The sequence below is a fragment of the Athene noctua genome, chromosome 23, assembly GCF_965140245.1.
Source record: "Athene noctua chromosome 23, bAthNoc1.hap1.1, whole genome shotgun sequence".
Classification (NCBI taxonomy): domain Eukaryota; kingdom Metazoa; phylum Chordata; class Aves; order Strigiformes; family Strigidae; genus Athene; species Athene noctua.
The window spans coordinates 6,966,448-6,975,873 of record NC_134059.1 but is presented as its reverse complement, the minus strand read 5'-3'; the positions used below and the strand labels follow the sequence as shown (position 1 = coordinate 6,975,873).

The 9,426-nt window shown below is 57.8% G+C and overlaps 1 long non-coding RNA gene across 1 annotated transcript; it reads left to right on the top strand.

Moving 5' to 3' along the window:
- Positions 1 to 435: 435 nt before the first annotated feature.
- Positions 436 to 1,734, top strand: LOC141969657 (uncharacterized). Its single transcript, XR_012635082.1, has 2 exons — positions 436 to 1,080; positions 1,336 to 1,734. It is a non-coding gene; the product is annotated as an uncharacterized LOC141969657 (long non-coding RNA).
- The last annotated feature ends 7,692 nt before the right edge of the window (positions 1,735 to 9,426 follow it).

Below are 9,426 nucleotides of genomic sequence, written 5' to 3'. Positions count from 1 at the left end.
GCCGCCGCCGCCGCCCCCCGCCGGTGCGCCCCGAGAAGAGCGATCGCTCCGGTGCGGCGGCGGCTCCTCCTCCTCCTCCTCCTCCTCCTCCTCCTCCTCCTCCTCCTCCTCCTCCTCCTCCTCCTCTCCCCCCGCGGCGCGGCCCGGCTCTGATGTCAGCGCCTCGCCGCGGCCGGCCCCGCTCCGTCGGCGGAGGGACGGGGCGGAGCGCGGCCCGCCCCCCCCCCCTCCGCTTCCCCCGGGGGGGCTCTTGCGCTTCTGGAGGGGATGGACGGGGCAGTGCGGGGGGGCTTAGCGCTTAAAAGGGGCTGCGGGACAGCGCGGGGGGGGCAAGAGGCGAGCCCCGCGCCTGGGTGGGGTGCGGGTCTCAGCCCCCCCCCCCGCCCCGACCCGGCTGTTTCCCCGCTCTCGTGGAGCCCGCGGTGGGATGTCAACGGGTGATGGCGTTCCCAGTCCCCCCCAGTGACACCCAGCTAAGGCGACTGGTGTCTTGCCGGTGCCCCAAAGGGTCCCCGAGGTGACACCAGCCAGCTCGGGGGGGTCAGGAACTGCCGGGCCTCATCCCTCCGTCCTCCCCCAGCTCCGGCTCTATCTCCCAAGACCAGAGAGCACCCTCAGCCCGCAGAGCATCGGGGCAGAGGCACGGGACGAGAAACCAGTCCAGAAAGAATAAACCCCAACCCGACGGTGACAAATTAACCCCCGTTCCCACGTTCAATCCAGAACGCGGCAGACACCGGCCAGGCTAAAAGCGAAGCCGAGGTGCAACGTGCCCCTGAGCTGCCCCGTGTCCAGCAAAACCTAATGAACATTTCTTCAGCCAGAGCTCTACGGGAAATAAGGACTTTTCATTTACAGATATCAAAAGCACAGCCTGCTTGTCACCAAAAATCCCTGTTTTCTAAGTAAAGGACACACGGTGGTTGAGATTCAGCCCTCTCTCACCTAGCTGTCCCACGGAAAGCAGCGAGTGTGGCCTGGGGAAGAGAGATGAAGAAACACCCCCAAAGTCACACCAGGAGTAACCAGCAGAGCCTCGAGCAACCTCCTGAGGCCCAGCCCCTGGTTTTTTGCATCCTGGTACGTGTCCAGCCACACACACGAGCCCACCCCGCGTGGCACAGCCGGGGGGGTGGCACGCCACGGGGGCAGAACACGCTGCCAGGCCCCACGGAGCCAGCAGCCGTGTCCCCGGGGCTGCGAGGGGACAAGCACCCCCAGCCCCAGGTCACACACGGGCTCTGGTCTCCGTGCGAGAGCTCTGGAAGACCCTCAGAAACACACTGAGGGGGGGGTCTGGTCACAAACCGTCTCCATCCGCACTGGTGTCAGCAGTTTCGCTGGTGTCACAAGGACAGAACAAGCCATGGGAGCGGGACTTCCCTCTTCTATTTGCAACTAAAAGGAAAGCAACAGCGAAATAAAATGACCACGGCACTCAGGACAGGGAACATCAGGCCCACAGTACACAAGACCCACACCAGGTCCTCAACAAGCAGCTGCCACCAGAAGAAAACAGAATCCGGAGCCTGAAAGGAGAAGGACAGAGAAGAGCCAGGGCAGAGAGAGAAGAGCCATAAGTTCTGCCAGTCCCTACACGCAGGCAGAGCCCCCTGAACCAGAGCAGGAGGCATCTGGCCCACATCTGCCATCCCAGCACCTTCTGTGATCAGTAACACCCTCTCACTTTTTTTATTCAAGCCAATAAAAACACCCCACCTGTTAAAAACGCCAGCTGATGATTCTAAAAGCCAGTTTTTAACCAGTGACGGATCAATAGCTGGGTGAAGCAGCGGATCCAACTAATCAAAGTACGTCATTAGCAGCAAGAGACGGAGCATCTGTCAGGAGGTGGCAGCGATAGTCACCAGATGGGAGAGTGAGTAAACCTACACCAGGCACTGGCAGCTTTATAAATAAAACTCAGCGAGTTGTGGGTGCCTCTCATGCGGGTCCCAAGTTTCCCAAACCCACAGAGCAGCAGGAGGCCTTTGCCCGCTCCCGGCACATCGCGGAGTAAGTGTTTGCAGCAAGAAAATTTCCTATTATTTTAATCCCCTGTTAATGCTGCGATTTGCATCATCTCCCAGAATCTGACCCTGTGCCCCTCACCCCAGTGAACAAGAGGTTTTGGGGGGGCAGAGCTAGATCAGTGTACCCTGTGCCAACAGATCCCAGATGCTTTGAAGCCAGCAGCACACGCCGTGGGGTTTTCCGAGCATTTCCCCCCCCAAAAAAAACTTGGGGTCGTCTCAGCACATCTTGGGGAAATGAGCCTTTAAATCCAGTTTTTTCCTCAAGGAGGAATCCGGTCAAAGGAAAATTCTTGACCCATTTTGCTACTCCGTTTCCTTTGGTTTCATTCCTATTTGCTTTGTAACCGGACCCTTCAGCTATTTCAAAGATAAACACCACTCCGGGGGAGGGGGGGCACGGTTTGGGAGCCCCCGGTCCCACGTTTCCCACGGAAAATTCCTCGACTGCTCACCCGGGGCGACGGCTCCTGCCCTGCTGGCTGCCGGCAAGGCCACCCGGGGCCCCCCCGCCGGGACACCGGGACCCCCAGAAGGTCCCAGAAGGTCCCAGTCCCTCGGCTTTCCAGCCTGGGGGTGCGGGGGGGGTGTGACTCCGGGGCTGGGGGTGCCCCTTCGCAATCCGATGTCGGGGGGGGGTGTGGGGGTGTGTGCAGCGATGGGAACCCAGCACGTTGCAAAACTTCATCCCTCGAAACGCGGCCCGGAGCCGCCACGAGGTGGCCCCCGGTCCCCACGTAGCCCCGCGGGGCCACCGCTCGCCCGCCCCGCCTGGCCCCCGGGGGCTGCTGCCGCCCCGCCGCCTCCCACCCCGCAGGGCCCCGCAGGGCGAGGAGCGATGTACAACCTGCGTGGGGGTGCGGGGCCGGTTGGGGGGAACACACCCCCCGACGTGCCCCTGCCCCGTGCGCCCCCCCCGAAGGGGACCCGGCCCCGTGGGCTGCGTGGCTGGTTGTTCTCCCCGCACGTCCCGGGAGGGGAGATGCCCCGTTCACCCCTTCCCCCGGCCGCTCCCCAAGCCCAGCCGGGAGGAGGCCAAACCCCGGAGTCATGGCCCAGGCCCTGCCAAGCGCGTCGCCCCGTCTGGGCTGGACGGGGAAGCCCCGGGGTGAGCGGTGCCGGGGCGCTGGCACACGCGCTCACAGCAAAACCCTCTCCCCTAGTCCTGCAGCCAGGCTGGAGGCAGGCTAGTCCTCAGATTTGGGGACCTACTTCCAGGGATTCCATTAACCGATTAAAATCGGGCCCACAAGCACCAGGACACTCGTCTGCGCCGCGATCTGTCAGAGGCAGAGGGATGCGAGCGTGGAGCGCGGCCAGATCCTCTCCCATCCACCCGCTCCCCTCCCCGCACATCACGCAGCTTTGTACCACCCCAGGAGCAACATCCCCCTCACACAGCCCACCGGGTCTGGCAGCTACCGCCTTTGCTATCAAGAAATTAAAAAAAAAACCAAAAAAACAAAAAAAAAAACCCGCACCCAAAAAACCCCTCTACAAATGCCAAACCCAGCAGCACTGACCACTCCTCAGCCACGAGAAAATTCATCTGAGTGTGAATGAGAAGCAATTTTTCCCTCCTTCCACTCCCATCTCCATTAGGGAGAAAAGCAGCGGCCAGCAGCGGGCTCAGCCTTCACATCTACGTGACACAAAGCGGCTGATCTGCTCACACGCTTTCTCTGGCAAGTAATAAACTCGATTGTCATTTGATTATAGCAGAGTTACCAGGAAAAATAGACCGTGAAGATGAGGGGAATGATCATTAAGGCTGCATGCATCCTGTTCTTCGCCCTGGGTAGATCTGGATGAGCATGAGGCTGGTGAAAAGCTATCCCACTTAAAAAATGATAATACCTTTAAATAATCCCACATGCTTTTAGGATAGGGGTAATGGAATTGAAAAGATATTGTTAATCCCCATTACAGCGATTAATGTCATTCGTAACTGGGAGGATTGGGATAAGGATGGGATGCAGCACTGGAAATGTAGCGCCGCACCTTTTTTTTCCACGCAAAGGGAGCGCAGCGTTGGCAAGGGAGACGCGGCGGGGTGCGAGGAGCTGCTGCCCTGCTGCACCCCCCCGGCCCCCAGCCCAGCTCTCGGGTTGCTTTGCGCCGAGCTGCGTCGCTCCGGGATCTCCCGCGCGGGTCCCACCAGCTGCTCCGCTCTCCCGGGGAGCGGCTGCCGCTCCCGGCTTGGAAGTGATCCTGGCCCACGGGTTGCGGATCTATTTATAAAGCACTGTGGGATCCTTTGGGATGAAAGGAGCTATTATAAACTGGGATTTATTACCCAAAAAGTAACGGTGAATTTTCTCCCTCCATCTGCTTGTCTCTGGACAAGTCTGAGCAATAGCTTTTAGATGGAGACCCCCTCTCCTAACCCTGCCAGAGCAGGGGATGTTTCTGACTGGCAATATCTCTTGCCAGGAATATTCCCCACCAGCACCACCCTTCTGCGGCAGAAGGGGAAGGAGAAATTCCCCTTGGCACATGGTGGGAAGAGGCGGCAGCTCCAGGCCGGGCTTCCCCTCGGCAGATTAGCACCCGGCAGGCTCCGGCGTTGCTGGCATACCCGAGCGGGACGGCTCCGCAAACCCTTCCCGCTGCACATACTCTAGCTGACACACAGAGCCCATAATTGCAAGACACGTCAGGAAATATTGGTCAGGATTATATCCGTCTGACTGACGACTACGAGGATTTTCCTCCCCTTCCCTGGCCGGCCCTACACACGGCGCCGGGGAGGACGCGCGCCCCGCGGCCGCTGGGCTCGGGACCAGCACGGGCAGACCGAGATGCTGTGGGTGCATCTTACACGTGCCCACCTCGGGCAGCAACCCCGCTGCCTCAGGGAGCCTTCAGCCCAAGGAAAGAGCACGTTAAAAACACACAAAAGCCCCCAGCACTGACCCCTTGATGCTGCTTTTCTCACCCGGGTGATTTTTCTACCTGGAAACTGTATCTTGATTCATCGCCCACAAGATGATGCCAAATGTACTTCCCTAACTCACAGTCATAAAAGCCACTACTCACAGTCACAAAAACCGCTGCTCAGAAATACAGAAATATATATCTTCTAAAATAATTTGCTTTGAAAGGGACGTAGTCCAACTGACAAGCAAAACCACAGATCCCACACAAGGGAAAACTGAGCTTGCAAGCAAATATTAGTTCTTGTCTAAGGCACATCCGAGCAGCCGAGCGGCCTCGTGGCCTTGGAGCAAGGAGCGATCCACACCCCATGTCTAGCCCTGACATCGCTTTTCCTAAATGTAGATTTATTTTATTTATTTTCAAAGAAAATCCACAGCACTGCCACTATGGAGAGGGGCCGGGATTTCAGCTCAGCGATCAGACCAAGAGCCTCTGATTCTTTGAATAAAAATAGGTCCCTTGTGTGCCACGGACCCCATCCGAGAGTCGCCCAGTTCTCTGAGGGTCCTGGGCCCCTGCACAGCCGCCGTGGTCCCTGGGGGTCTCCAGCCAAACGTGTCACGTTTTGTAGGACAGTTCTGTCTGCTTCGCTGCCCGGTGACAGGCGGGAAGGCAGATCCTGCCTCATCCCTCCACAGCACTCCTTGCTGTGTGCAGGTAACGGCAGCTCTGGATCAGAGATACGGAGCCCAGAGGCTCCTCAAAATAACTCCGATGGGTTTGAACAGACTCAGCTCCTCGTCAGCAAGAGGTGGCGTTGGAGGGGGTCAGAAGGGACCGTGCGCTCCCGTGCCTGCGTGGCACAGACACCCCTCGCAGGGGCCCAGCCAGCAGTATTTGTGATCTGAAAAGGTTGCCGGAGGCCTGACACGAGGAAATAAACTAAACCAGACCCAGAGATGGACCAACAGTCTCCCCAGCCTGAGCCCGTCAGCCAAGGGCGGGTGACCCACAGGAGGACACGCAGGGAGTTGGAGATCCCCTTGGAGGGAGCAGCAGGAATGGTGAAAAACGTGGCCTAGCGTGGAAAAGGACACGGGGGTTACAGGCACAGGGCTGGGGCGAAGGAACTTCCTTTTAACCAGAGCATCCCGAGGTGTGTTGCCCCCGGACGGCAGCTCACCCCGCGCTGCAGGAGAGGGGGCTGAGCCCGGCCTGGCAGGGCCCCCGCGAGCCCCAGATGTGCCACCTCTCCCTGCCACCTCCCCGTGCACCTACATCTGCTGGGATAACCCAAATCCCTGCGGTCTGCCAGCAGAGAGGAGGCATTTGTGTGACAAGATTACGGAGATTAGCTCTGTTAGCATAAGCAGCTCCTGGGCTGGCCCTAATCCAGAGGGACATACACGGCCCACACGCTGCTCGCTGTCTTCCCTGAAGGACCCCTGTGAGCTGGAGGAGACAATTTTCACCCAAGTCCCTACATCAGGGCAGCCACCGTGTGCCAGTGGGGACCACGCAGATGCTCCCAGTTCAGCCCAGGCCCTGCTAATGGGATGGCCACACTGGGATGGTTCTTTCTGCTCCCACAGCTGCCTCCCAGCCCAGCGGTTGCTCTAAAACGACCACAGAAGCCTCAGAGCAGAGTTTGCCCTCTGTGTTTTTCAACGTGGCCTCTCCAGGCGCTTTGTACAGCAAACAGAAGCCGTGCTAGCTAGCTGTAACCTAAAACCATCCACGTACGTGACAGCGGCTGCTCTCTGCAGGTTTCCACACAAACCTGGGCGGTTACACACCCCAGACAGAACAGCCCCTCACACCCCGCTGCTGGACTCCACCTGGAGAAGGCTCGTTGTTGGGAGCCCAACTCACCTTCGAGCACAGCCCAAAGCAAAGCTCAAGGGCTCACGGGGAGGGGGGCTGCAGAGCGGGCAGAGCCCCAGTTCTCACCCCTCCGCAGCAGCAACTCCCGAGCACTGCTGGAGGGAAGCTTCTCCCGTGGCAATTAACAGCATTAATTACCAATAATCAGCAGTTGGGCCTCACTGAACCCCAGGCGCCCAAGTGTGCCAGCAATGAGCACTGCCTGCCCTGCCTGCAGGGAGGGGGGAAAGAGGAGCACAACCCCTGAGAAGATAAAAATGGGGTCAGCTGAACCCCCCCCACACACAAACGGTGGCCGAGAGAGGCTGTGAGCGATGCCTCGGCGTAAGGCACAGGGTGGCCAAAGAGCTGGTTAGGCTGGGGGTCAGCACTGGTGTAAGGAGTCGGGGCGCAGGGACCCCCGTGGCCCTGCTCTGGGCACGGCCGGGGTCAGGAGCTGGGGGGTCAATACAGGAGGTTGGTGGTGGAGTCTCCCACCGCCCCCCCAGCTCAGCGCTCTCCTCCCTGCACGGGTGCCGGTGGCAGCGGGGCGCTGACAGGGCTTTATCTGGGTTTCTGCACGTGGTGGAAAAACACTTGGGCCACCGAGCAACAGGCTAAAAGTGCCCGGGGTCAGGCTGAGCAGGTGCCGGGGGCCGCGCTGGAAGGGCTCTGCTCTGAAAGCGCCGTATCCGCCCCGACGTGCTTAAACCAATAACATGAGATTACATTGCAGCAGGCTGGGACCTGGCACCAGGCAGGAGCCAGAAATAAAACTGTTTGTGTAGCAACTGGAAAAAATAGCAACAGGAGGTAGGTGAGGTGTATATCTCCTTTTTTTTTTTTTTTTTCTTTTTTTTTTTTTTTTCTTTTTTTTTTTTTTTTTGGCCAGAAATATTTATTTATTGGGGTGGAAGAGATTTGTTTAGGTTTGTGGAGGGGGTTTTGCTTGGGATGTGAGCTCCTTGGGCTGTGCCCCAGAGCTCCCTCCATGCTGCAGGCGGGTGTGTTTCCATGCAGGCCTGGGACTCCCTGGGCCCAGCAGCATCTGCATCACCCTGTCAGGCACCACGGGCTTTTGGACACGTGTGTACAGCGAGAGACCCGGGATACAGCACAAAACAGAGCTAGAAGGATGCAGATACAGGCTTGAACCAGGCCGTATCCCGATGCTCGGAAGGCATCAGCTATTCTGCTGGGTGCTAGTCCCTTTCCAGCTGTTTTCACGGACAGGGAGTCAGGGGAGTGACTTCTCCAGATGGACTTCAGGCTTCAGGGTCCGAGCACTGTGCCAACACACCTGCCGCGGTGGCAGGATCTGGGTGGAAGGAGAAAGCTCCGCGGCCAGCAGACAGAAAACCAGGCATCTGGTCTGATAAACGAGTCCAAACCAGTCATATACAACGTAAGAAAATAACCGTCCTGCAAACCTGGGGCCCCTCTGCTCTGCTGCTCGGGGCAGCTCTCCAGGGCTGCGGTTTCCTGCGTGAGCTGCAGACGGGCGAGCGAAGCGCAAGGTCACCCCGAGGCTGCGGGCAGAGCAGGGACGAAGCTCCCACCTCCCACGCCTGCCATCCCTGCGGCTGGCCGTGCTTAATCCCTCACCAGAGCCACGTAGGAAGAGCTCTGCAAACGGCAGCAGGGAGGTTGGAGACAGGGCAAGGAAGGGGAGGGAGAACGCCTGAAACTGGGTCCACCAAAAGCTGTATTTGTTGTGGCTGGGGAAGCAAAGATTTTTTCTGTGATGTTGCCAGTTCATTGAAAGGGCCGTGGAGCGAGACCAGAACCTGAGAAAGCGTTTCAAAAAGGCCGTTTATCTGCTCTGTGTAATTAGAACTAACAGTGTGAACAATGCATGAAGATCTGGTTTTAGTTTAATAGAAAAAAAAAAAATCATCAAAGAATATTTATAAAGGTTTGTGTCATTCTTGTGCATTTTCCATCACATGGGGATGTGTCAAAGGATCACGCTTAGTCCTGCAAATGCTGAAGAGGGGTCTGGAAATAGTTACAGCAAAGCATGTGATCCCACTAGGCTAGGGAAAAGAAGAAGAAAATCCGGCTTGGAGGTCTTGGCTTTCTCATACCCTCCTGCCATCTTATTGCTTCTCCTAAAAGCACCACCAGTGGCCCATGCAGTGAGAAATGAGACGATGAGGGAGGTAAAATGCTGCTGCGCATGTAACTGCAGCCAGAGCATGTAACCAAGCCCTCGGTGGCTGAGCTCCACGCAATTGTCGCTGCAAAAACATCCTGAATCAGCACCAGCTGGCTGGAAAATGAAAGCTGGGCTGTTTGCTCCCCTCTTGCACCTCCCAAAATAACCACTGGCTTCTCCATACTCCCCCCCCCCCATCCAAACACACACACTCCCACCTTCCTCAGCAATTCAGTGACCAGCGGGAGCCGCAGCCGGCACAGCCAGTGTGCCTGGCCCAGTCCTCCCTGTGCCCCTCACAGTGACCAGATTCAAGAGGCATTTTTGAAGATCATCCTGGTGTAAGTATTGGGAAAGTGTTGGAAAAAGCAGTTACCCCCTCCCAGTGCCTGGGGTCCCACGTGGAGGCTGCGTGGTGCTTCGAGGCACCTCCAGCAAAGAGTCAAAAACGGTTTAACTCCCCCTTGTTGTTTTCCACATTTATCTACATCT